This window comes from Nomascus leucogenys, chromosome 8 (assembly GCF_006542625.1).
Source record: "Nomascus leucogenys isolate Asia chromosome 8, Asia_NLE_v1, whole genome shotgun sequence".
NCBI classification, from domain to species: Eukaryota; Metazoa; Chordata; class Mammalia; order Primates; family Hylobatidae; genus Nomascus; species Nomascus leucogenys.
This window is the reverse complement of record NC_044388.1, coordinates 58,186,177-58,198,467: the sequence shown is the minus strand read 5'-3', so window position 1 is coordinate 58,198,467 and position 12,291 is coordinate 58,186,177. Positions and strand designations below refer to the sequence as shown.

The 12,291-nt window shown below is 39.8% G+C and overlaps 1 long non-coding RNA gene across 1 annotated transcript; it reads right to left on the bottom strand.

The window, feature by feature from the left end:
• Positions 1-10,702: 10,702 nt before the first annotated feature.
• On the bottom strand, positions 10,703-11,555 carry LOC115836269. The gene is made up of 3 exons (XR_004031226.1): positions 11,473-11,555; positions 11,398-11,401; positions 10,703-10,720 (listed from the first exon to the last, which is right to left on the bottom strand). It is a non-coding gene; the product is annotated as an uncharacterized LOC115836269 (long non-coding RNA).
• Between the last annotated feature and the right edge of the window lie 736 nt (positions 11,556-12,291).

Genomic DNA, 12,291 nt, shown 5'->3' with positions numbered 1-12,291 from the left:
AATAATTATGGAGATTGATCTTGCCAGCTCATTTGATATGCTTTTTATCTTAGTAAGAAATGGGCTGGTAAATAATATTTTGGCAAATGCCGAGGCTCAATCTATATTCAGGGGTCCTGCATTCTTCTGTTCAGGGATTCATGTTTTGTTTACTTTAACAGGGAAGGATTCAATTCTTTCAAAATATAACTTTTCAGGAACTATGCTAATGGTTATCTGTTCTTTGCTTTGCCTTGAATCATTTTCAGGATTAGTTTTATTCAAGCTTTAGGACTGAGACTGCCTACTGGTAGTATTTGTATTTAATAACTTTACCTGCCTGTTAATGCTTAGATTCTTTCAAAACATCACAATTAGACTCTAACAAGCTTTTGGACTCTCCCTCCAAAGGGGGTTTGCCAGGTGGTTCCTCTGCTTAGAAACTCCTTTCTCTCCTTTTGGCCTTGTTACTTTTTACTTATTCTTCAGATGTGCATTTTCCCTAAGGCTTTGTTTTGATTCTCATAATATCATGTACCTCTTCTTTGTCATGTCTACCATTGGTGCAATTTACTTTTATTGATAGTTTTATTAATATTTTTCTATATTTACAAGACTGAAACTCTGTGATAAAAGAAAATACATTTATTTTTTCTTACTATTGTATCCTCAACCGTTAGCATATGAACCTGGAATTATATACATGTAAGTATATAGGCTTAAGAGATATATCCATTACCGATTGCAAACAATCACTTTCTGTCCACTCTTTGGCCATAATTATTTACATCCCTTCTACATAAAGATGCACTACTTTCTCCTCAGGAGTCTTATTCCATTATGACATTAGGGTCAAATCATCCAGGATCTCATCATCTAAATCAGGACCAGATCTGAATTGAGCTTCTTAGATGCAGCTACTCAGATATGGCTCCTCTTGATCCAGGGATCAGTGTCCTAAAAGGACTTGTTATCTGTATTTCACCCCTGACCCCATTACACACACTTAGCAGGGTAATCATAATAGATACTCTCTTCAAAAGGTGAGGAGCAAGAAGCTTGTATCAATTGCTGTTCCATAGCAATTCTGAAGTCCAGCTGGGCACAAGTTGTTTTAAGGTCTCCTATTTCAGGGGCAGAGAAAATGTGTTGGTTAGGTTTAAGTCAATTTGCAGAAAGTAGTTCCCTAGGCCATTGTCCCCTTCTGCTCTTAGCTGCACCTCCAGGCTCTTAGCTCCAGTCTCTGAGACACCTTTCTTGTTTGATAAGAAATTCCCCATGTTTGCAGCTAAGTAGCCTTCTTACCCTGTTTCCTGCCCATAGAACGTTGGGGGCCCAGAAGCCACATCCATTTGGAAGTGTCTCTATTCTATGCTTTTACCATGCTGGCAAAAGTCCCTTAAAAAGTTCATGTGCCAGATCAAATGTATATATATATTCTATTAGACTCTCTTGTAAAAGCCACATACCATTATTTTGGAAATAGTCCTGTTCTACTTTGGTTGGCAGGTCAGGATGCTGTGGGACAACCTTCTTAAGATTCATAGAGGCCCTTTGCCCTACTGAGAGGATCTACTAGGCACTTTCTTAAGTTATTCTTAGGTCTTAAAAAAGATTTTATAGCCATACCTTTATTCTTTATTCTGGAGCTATTTCTTACTGGGACATCTTTTGTGGGCTGAAGAGACATATAAGATGAGAAAGAGTTTTATTTCCCAACCCAGGAAGTCTCGGCCCCTCTGTATTTCCAAATGGAATAGTTTTTTTCCTTAGCTTATGTCTCTCTTACAGTACTTTGTCGTACACAGCCAGATGTACCAAACCAGTAAGTTCCCATTCTCTCCGAAGTTCTTCTTAGCCAGATCTGCAAGTTATTTATGCATATTTTCTACTTTACAAGTTACTACAGGTGATAATTTTTCAAATCTTTCCACCTCTATATACTACAGAGGACTGGTATCTTCTAGCAGTTTCTCACTGCTTTTTCCCTTTCCCAAAAGTTTCTTTGCCACTTCTGTATGCTTCACCCATAACCCATCTCCTACTACAGCCAATGCCACAGGTTTAAGATTTTTGTTATGACAGCCCTTTTTTGATCTCATTATTAAAAATTCAGTTATCTATTACTGCATTAAAAAATCCACTATTTTATTGGCTCCCAATTCTTGGGGCAGCAGTTGGAGCTGAGCTTGTTGGACAGTTCTTCTGTGGGTCTTGCCTGGGATAAATCATGGCTGCAATCAGTTGACAGTCAATGGGAATGGATGTTCTATGAGGGCTTCACTCAATGACAATGGCTGTTCTATGAAGGCTTCACTGAACAGGAATGGATGTTTTACGCAGGCTTCTCTCAGTAGGAATGGATGTTCTATGGGGGCTTCACTCAGAATGGATGTTCTATGGGGGCTTCATTCAACAAAAATAGATGTTCTATGGGGGCTTCACTCAAGGAGAATGGATGTTCTACGGGGGCTTCACTCATTGGGAATGGATGTTCTATGGGGGCTTCACTCAGCGGGAATGGATGTTCTGTGGGGGCTTCACTCAACAAAAATAGATGTTCTATGGGGGCTTCACTCAAGGAGAATGGATGTTCTACGGGGGCTTCACTCAGTGGGAATGGATGTTCTATGGGGGCTCCACTTAGCGGGAATGGATGTTCTATGGGGGCTTCACTCAGTGGGAATGGATGTTCTGTTGGGGACATCTATGAGGGTGTCACTCACTGGGAATGGATATTCTGTGAGGGCTTCACTCAACAGGAGTGGATGTCCTATGAAGGCTTTACTCCATGAGAATGGGTGTTCTATGAAGGCTTTACTCCATGGGTGTAGATGTCCTATGAAGGCTTTACGCCATGAGAATGGATGTTCTATGAAGTCTTTACTCCATGGGTGCGGAGGTTCTATGAGGGCTTAACAGGAGTCTCTGGCTTTTTAATGAATACATTGGCTCTGTTTTTGAGTGATTGCAACCCAAAACTCTTCCTTATAGGGAAGGAGATTCTAGGAAATGTAGCTCTTAGCTTTTCCAAGTTGACATCCAGCACAGGAAAGCGTGAAACAAATTACAAACTATGGCAACAGTTTTTGTGAAATGCAGACTTTATTCTTAATGTTTCCCCAATGTAGGGGTATGTAAACTGTAGACATATGGACCCTGGTCCTACTGAACTGAATTCCTGTTTACCTATACTTGTTCAAGGTATAGAATTTGGCAGACAACCTGACATAGTCATAAATGTCTTTAATGGAAATTGCAGTTTGGCATTTCCAGTTTGAGTCTCACTAAAAAAAATGGAAAAACATTTCCTTGCTCTAAAACCATGAACCTTCCAAACTTATATGGGATCTGACAAGTACAATGGTTGTTGCCAAGGCCTATCAGGTAGGCACGACATCCCAGCTATAGATGCATATTCATTCCTTCTTTTGTTTTATTGTTAACCTTTGCTTCAGTGCACTCACAACAAGATAGCGTGTTCTATAGTTGTGTTTTAGAAGTTTTTTAATTTCAGTTGTTGCTGGAAGCACTGCTTTGGAAATTAGATACTTTTAGTACTTCATCTATTGTGGACTTATTCATTCATCTTGTATATAGATACAGTGGCACTACAGTATGGTTTTGTAGTGCTGGATGCAAATGCCAGCGTCCAGAGAACATTTCTTGACAACTTACTGGCCTAGAATGGGCCATGCCAGTGTTAGTGCCTGGTGGCATTTGGCTCCCTGCTCTTCATTAAATGGCAGAAGACAAAAGAGAACAGAAGAGTAATACTTGAACTTCTTGACTATAATGGTTTCTGGATTTTTTTAAAATAGCGAATTCAAACAAATCTCAGGCCTCAGCTTCTCGTGAGTAGACATCTTGTGAGCACACATATTTATTTAAGTGACACTCTTGTGGTCTTCCAGTAAATGCTTAAGACTTATTCTAAGTTGTGCAATTTCTAGAAAAAATAAGCATTTGGTTTCTTGAAATATATAACAATTCTCAAAGCATTCTAAAAATCCATTATTTAAAATACCCTGGTTTTAAAAATGTGATTTTCACTGATCAATTTAGTGCCTAGGGTAGTGCCAATCAGATAAACGGTTTTAAAGAATTTTTGAAAAATAATAACTGTTAAATGGAAAGGAAGTATTTTCCCAGGGTAGCCTGATTCCCCAAACAATTGGCCTTACTTTTTCATTATACAAAAGCATTTAAAAGAAATTGGACCCTAAGGTCTAAATAGATGCATTAATAATTCTTTCTTCTAATATTAATATTCACAGCAGTTATAATAAAACAACCTTGGTTTATGTTAAATTTGCCCTATTTTCCTTATTTAATAATTAAAACAGCACATTTATTTGTACATGGTTCTGGAAGAGAAGTCTGAGGAATGTTTTAGACTTAGAACAGGTTATGGATATTGTTTGAACAACATTTAATGTATTCTCCTTTTCCTCATTAGTTGGGTAACTATCTAATGAAATTCTCACTATGTTAGAAATTAGTCGAAAAACAGTGTAAGAGAAACATTCAAAAAGCACACTGTGGAGTGTTTGGCTATCTCTTCACTTTTAGCACAGGCAGCTGGAAGATGCTTTAAGGACTTTGGATTCAGGTCCCCTTGTAAACATGCTCACTCTGTCTTCTTTATATCTTGTGGACACTCCATTAATGTTTATTAAATGGGTAAGTAGTGATTCAATTATTTTACTATTATAATAAGGTAGCATTGACTCAGCATAGCTATGTGTCTCCCAAATTTTCCCTCTTAAGAAACTTTTTCAGGAATGTGTTATTCCTGTTTTTGAAAGTAGATAAAGTTACCCTTCAGACAAAGTAATCTACCTCATTCCTCATGGCTGGAAAATAGCTAGCTGCTTTGAAACCTATTGCCCACTAAAGCTAAAATCCACGATCCTTAGACTATGGAAGCAAACAAGTTGAAAGGCCTTTGAAAAGGCAATCCCAATTATTGTTTCCATATTCTTACTATTTTGGAACCCAGCACAAATAAATTGTGATGACATGAGGTGACACTCATGCTGCCTGTGGCAGGGCGCATATTAAACTTTACCACAATTTTTGAGTCATTATTTCAGTGGACCAATTTCAGATTGGTCTACTGATAGGCATTATGGTACCACAACCTTTAGTCACTCATGTGTGTCCTGAATTATGATGAAGTGCACATAATGCTTTCTGGGTTCAGCATTTGGTGTGATTGTCTGATTTGCTTGTTTATTAAATCATACTTTTCAAAGAAAGTCTTACTTTGAATGGAATATAAGAATGATAATAATGGAAAATTATAGATTTTCCTTCAAGTTCTGAGCTTGGAAGCTCTTATCAGCTCTGTTAGGTGTATAAATTCTGAGAGAGAAGTACCTTAATAGCTTGGCCCAATATAAAACATTATATTTTTTTCTAAGCAGAAAGAATAGATTAGCTTTTTCTTCTTTATTTTCTTTTTGAGAAGTATATAATTCTGGATATTGACAACAAAGGGCAAATAGTCTTTTTAAAAATTTACTTATTGCTCAAGGCCTTTTTAGGGAGGAAATATTTCCTCTTTCTGTGAAGAAAGATGGAAGGCAGCTAAGTTTGCCTTGTCACTCTGCCATGTCCCTCTTCTTAGATTCTTCCACATTGTTATATAATCTTCAGACTCTTACACTTTTGCCAGCCCAAATCCTACCAGCTCTTCAGAGTCCATCTACCAAACCATTTTTCCCAGCAGATGGTCCTTAAACGTTTATTTCCAGCTACAAGTGGCCTTTTATATGCTCCATACCTTTTAGAACTTTCTAACTAGACAGTTAACAACAGGGCTGTGGTATGTCTTCTCTCCTCGCAGAAGGGGACGGACAGAATCCATTGTATTTGTGCTCCATTGTTATCAGTACAGAAAATCAGTGCAGTTAAGTCATAGGTGATGAATAGAAGAATATCTAATATGTCCAATTAAACTCTAACTTCCAAAGGGAAGAACTAACCCTTCCCACAATTTTGCAGTTAGATCTAACTTCCTGCTCTGTGGTATTTGTTTTCAGGTGGCATGGCTTGCAGGATGGATAAACTTGCCTCAGCTGAATCACTGACAGCTTTAGGTTTGTTTGAGGGACTTGGTGATTCAAAAGGAAGTAAGAACCTATATTGGAGAAAAGGAGAGATGTGCTCCTGACAGTGGCAGTGTAAGCAAATGGCACTTGTTATTTGTTAATCCTGTGCAATTTACAGCGACACGGGAAAAATATGGTTTGCAAGGACTACGATGTGATCGTAACATATCCCAGGAAATCATGTTGGATTTAATCGCAGGTGTGAAATTAAGCAATGCTATTTTCCTAAATACTATAATTAACCTAGATTTCCAGTAAGAGGTCTTGAAGGTTCTATACAATTCTCTGTAGTCATCCCTCCTTATGTGTTTACTTCTGAAATGGTGGGCGTGCCTCAAACAGGTTTTCTCCATGAGTTTTTGACCCATTCCTAATTCTAAGGCAAGTGGTGAATATCAGAACAATCCTTGTTTATCTCTAGCTATCCCTCTTTTGTTCCCTGTGTTTTAAAAATGTGTGTTGCAGGTTTTTGTTAATGCTTAATTTTGCTTCCAGTAACAACGTTCTCTATATTTGGCTTTGTTGTATTTGCCACTTAAGAATGCAGAATTTATTATTATGTGCTTAAAGCAATCATTTAACACTGACATTTTAAGTATGACAATAATCCAAGTAATTGTTACCCATTCAGTTAACTGAAAACATCTTTACTTCCTGAGACAACTAATTGTAATGCAGTGTTACTATCTTTTAATTGTAGACATATTTGTTTTTGTGTTTGTTTTGGTTTAGGCTGTCTTCAAGGACATCCTTAGTCTCATATTTGGCAATCTGCCCTTATTCTCTGTCTGTCTGCTGCTTTCTGAAAATAAATGAAAAGGCTGTTGTGACACTCTTGAAGGAAAACAAGAGGATTTTTATTTTTCACAAGCTTTGCTCATGACTTCAGGACACTGGATGATGAGCTATTTTTAAAACTATCTGATCAATTGCTATATAAATAGAAATTAATTTCTAAATGTACTCAAAGATTCTAGAAGATGAATTCAGACATCTGAGTTACTATTCGTCTATGTGGCTCTTTACCATTGGAGAAAGGCAGTGTTGCCTTCTGGCTTCATAGGACTTGAGTTCAAATTCTCACTGTGGCTTTTACCCCTTGGGGGAGTTCTATTTTGATTTGCTTTACACAGGGGTTATTGCAGTTTCCCTTCATTTTGAGAATCCCTGACATTCAGGAATTTTTAATTTCCTAATTTAGTATTAGATGTTTCCATTCAGAGCTAATTTAGAGGGCATTTAAGTATTTCATTCACTTTCTCACATCATATTCTAATCCTTTTTTTCCATTTAATACAGTGTTCTCCTGAATAACCTATTGAGTGTTTTGTTTTGTTTTACCAAGTAGGACCTAATAATTAATGTTGCGGTTATGAAGAATAGTATGGGAAATGTAACATTTCACATAAAAACAGATTTTCCCCGTGTTTCTGAATGTATTTGTGTGTGCGTTGTCTGTGATTGCCTCCAGGCAGATGCAATCCTAGTGCTGTGAATTGCTTCTGAACACATACACACACACAGTCACACACACTCACACACACATACACACACAGAGCACTTTTGTTGAGAAATATTTTGCTAGCAAATCTCACGGCTATCTCTAAATGACACTTGCTGCCCATATGTGCCGTGTGCATTTAATAATCATTCTGTCACCTACGAAACACACACACATAGCACCAACTCCAGCATCTAAATCAATAAATAATTCAATTATTCTTTTACCTTTGCCATTCAACTGAAAGACCATCCTGAATATTTAAAACAAAACTAGCAGAAACTCAGTTCCTTTGGTTTCCTGGCTTTGTGACTTGAGTGACTCCATCAAGGCAAACGTGATGATGGCTGTATTCTGCTTTCTTATATTTTTCAACTCTCTTTAATTTTGTTTACACAGTAGATTTTTATTTAATGCCAATTCCAATCTAGGTCTTGCTGGGTTTTAGGAATTCAATGTATTACAGTGGTCAGTATAAGTAAATAATATTTTCAAATTGCGAATAAAAGGAAAGCCAAATACCAATGGCCTAAATGATAAGTCCATTTTTCTCAGGCAACAAGGAGTTGATAAGCAGGCAGTTGCTGGTATTCTTTCTATGGCTTGGCTGTGTCAGGATTCTGGCTCAGCCTCTCCATGATTCCTTTCTTTGACCCTCATGATTTCACAAGCTCTAAATAACAAGATCACATTCAAAGGGAAAGAGGAGCTAGTGGGGAGTGAACTTATTTGTGTTTTCCCTTCTGCTAGGGAGAGGATTCACTTTCTCAGAATCCCTTCAGCAACCTTCCCCTTGCATCTCATGGTCCACAACTGGGTCATATGCCCGCTCTTCATTACAAGGGGAAGTTGGAAAAAGCAATATCTAGACTTTTCCAGCCTCTACAGTTGGAGGAGGGCAAGGGACAGTTGGACTGGAAAGTGCTTTTGGGTAGCCAACTAATTATTGCCACATGGTCCCTGCAAATCTTACAATGATTATTATTAACTTTTTTTTTTGTTATTCACAGAAAATAGGCTCACCATCCCAACTCCACCCAACACAGCGTATTAATACTAGGATTTACATTAGGATTTGTTTTAGTCAGTTTGGGCTGCTGTACCAAAAATATACTGCATGGGATCAATAACAAACATTTATTTTTGGAGGCTGGAAGCTTAACATCAAGGTGCTGGCAGATCTGGTGTCTGGTTGGGTTCTGTTCCTGGTTCGTGGATGGCTGTCTTCTCCTTGGATCCTAATATGGCTGAGAGAGCAAATTCTAGACTCTTTCTTTTCTTATAAGGGCATGAATTCCATCCTGAGAGCTCCCACCGTCATGACCTCATCCGAACCTAATCACCTACCAACATTTCCACCTCCTAACACCATCCCTAGAGGGTTGGAGTTTCACGATATGAATTTGTGGGGAACACAAACCAGCAGTCTACAATAGGATTATTTGGTCAAAATCACAAATTTTAATTTAAATTAGCTCATATGTGTGTGTGTGAGAGAGAGAGAGGGAGTGTGTGTGTGTGTGTGTGTGTGTGTATTTTTTGTCTTTTTTTTTTTTTTTTTTTTTTTTTTTAGGAGTCTCGCTCTATCACCCAGGCTGGAGTGCAGTGGTGTGATCTTGGCTCACTGCAACCTCCACCTCCCAGATTCAAGCGATTCTTCTGCCTCAGCCTCCTGAGTAGGTGACATTATAGGTGCGCGCCACCACACCCGGCTAATTTTTGTGTTTTCAGTAGAGACAGGGTTTCACCATGTTTGCCAGACTGGTCTCAAATTCCTGACCTCCAGGTGATCCACCTGCCTCGGCCTCCCAAAGTGCTGGGATTATAGGCATGAGCCATCATGCCTGGCATCAATTTTTTTTTAAAGGAGGATAGTGGCAGATAGAGAATAAAACTGGCCACTGACCTCAGGTATGATTTGACCCAGGGACACAATCGCTCTATCTAGAATGTTTTTCCCTGTTGTCATAACCTGACATGGTTTCATCTCATTCAGGTCTTCTCGAATGCCACCTTGTAGCCTTCCATGTTCACCCAACGGTCAATCCCTATCTCATTATCCTGATTCATATAATTTTTTCATAGCACTTACCAGTTTTTGATGTAATCTTAATTAGATATAGTTGATGTACCCCCCAAAAAAATCCTGCACATGTATAATGTATGCAATTTGATGACTTTGGACATATGCCATATCTGTGATACCATACTGGTGGAACCATGCCATCTTTTGGAGATGACCTTAATTTTAAAAGTAAGCTGTGTGAGCAGATGACTTAGACTTCCATAGTACCTACCACTGATGCATTGGATTCCCTCTCTGAACTAGTATCTGTGTCAATATAGGACAGAGGGCTTTTATGACCACCTGATGGAAAAGAAAAAAGAACGAACGTAGTTTGCAGGTCATTCATGCAGTGTAAAAGAGACAGCTGCTGCATCACAGCTCACTCGGGGTGTCCCTGCACGGTAGCAGGCAGGGGAAATTCTCCAGTGGGTAGCACTCTTGCAGGTGCAACTAGTCGTTACCTTTGTGTTGAAAGTGACATGGCCTAAGGTAAACATCTGTGAGGGCTCATGGTAGACACAGAGGGCCTGGCTGCTTGGACAGGGGCCTGAAAGGATAAAGAGAAAATATATGTAATAAGTTTTGAGAAAGAACCACAGGAGTTTATGTTTGAAGTGTACACATTTTTGTGTTGCATGGTAACACCCACAGGTAGCATCCACCCTGGAAGAGGCACCAAGCAAAAAGTAAACACAGTGTCTCAGCTGTTTAACCTGAGCTTGTCTTTATAATTGACCATCTCAGTGCTGGCACAGTGAGTTCATGAACCAAATAGACATGCGGGCAGAGATGAAAGCTATGTGCAGGCGAACAGTATGGGCTGCCATTCACCATGGCTTACATTAGCTAGTGCTGCCAAATGTCCAGCCCATCACCAATAGAAATAAATGCTGCCCTTGATACAGCATCATCTCTCAAGGGGACCAACCAGCCATTTGGTGGCAAGTTGACTACATTGGACCCCTTCCTCCTTGGAAGATGCAGCAAGTCAGCTTGACTGTGAGCAATACATTCTAGATATGGGTTTGCATGTGTTAATGTGTCCGGAATTGGTTCCTTCCGGTGGGTTCTTGGTCTCACTGACTTTAAGAATGAAGCCGCGGACCCTTGCAATGAGTGTTACAGTTCTTAAAGATGGTGTGTCTGGAGTTTGTTCCTTCAGATGTTCAGATGTGTCCAGAGTTTCTTCATTCTGGTGGGTTCATGGTTTTGCTGACTTTAGGAGTGAAGCCGCAGACCTTCACAGTGAGTGTTACAGCTCTTAAAGGTGGCACATCCGGAGTTGTTCATTCCTCCCAGTGGGTTCGTGGTCTTGATGACTTCAGGAGTGAAGCCGCAGACCTTCACAGCGAGTGTTACAGCTCTTAAAGGTGGCACGTCCAGAGTTGTTTGTTCCTCCCGGTGGATTCGTGGTCTTACTGGCTTCAGGAGTGAAGCTGCAGACCTTTGCGTTAAGTGTTACAACTCATAAAGGTAATGCAGACCCAAAGTGTGAGCAGCAGCAAGATTTATTGTGAAGAGTGAAAGAACAAAACTTCCACAGTGTGGAAGGGGACCCGAGTGGGTTGCCGCTGCTGGCTGGGGTGGCGAGCTTTTATTCCCTAATTTGGCCCTGCCAATATCCTGCTGATTGATCCATTTTACAGAGCACTGATTGGTGCGTTTTTACAGAGTGCTGATTGGTGTGTTTACAAACATTTAGCTAGACACAGAGTGCTGATTGGAGCGTTTACAATCCTTTAGCTAGACAGAAAAGTTCTGCAAGTCCCCACCTGATGCAGAAGCTCAGCTGGCTTCACCTCTCAAACCCCCCTCTAAACAGGACACCCCAACTGCTTTTAGGAATTGGGCAATGACTGCTCTAGCTACTTGCTGCTGGATAGGGGTGAAGAAGGGACCCTGTAATTGTAGTGTCCTCCACAGGGGAACTCTTTAGGTCAGTGAAAGGGCCAGCAGGTCAGTCCAGGGGTCCTCAATAGAAGTTGTTAGTTGAGCTCATTTGGGGTTCCATTTGTAAGACCATGTGTACCTTGATGGCCTTGATCCTAGAGGAAACAAATTTGACAAGGAGGTTAAAAATACAGGGCCCGAAGGTGAGTAATAGCAAGATGGCTGCCACGGGACCTAGAAAGGGGAGAAACGAAACCATGTTGCCCATCTCCAGAGGTTGGTATAAGAATTTGAAAGGCGTTGTCTGATTTCAAAAGCCTTTTCCTGTAAACGCCGGGTGGCATCTTGTACTATCCCTGACTGGTTAGTGTAAAAACAACACTCTTCCCCTAAGAAGGTGCAGAGTACTCCTTACTCAGCAGTGAGGAGGTCTAGGCCTTGGTGGTTTTGGAGAGTCACTGCTGCCAAAGAGTCTATTTGGGATTGTAGAGTAAGGATAGATTTCATTATTTCTTGCAAACTGTCTGAGAAATCCTTTGAGAGTGTGTGGTAGTTGGATAATAAAGTAGATAAACTGGCAATTCCGGTTCCTGGAGCAGTAGCCATTCCTAACACTATAAGTAGGTGTATTCGTTGTATGGCTCTGCACTGAAAGACTTGAGATTTGAGGGGTACTGATAGGGTCTGATTTCCACAAGATTAGAAGTTAGCATAATATATGTTTACACTGTTAACTT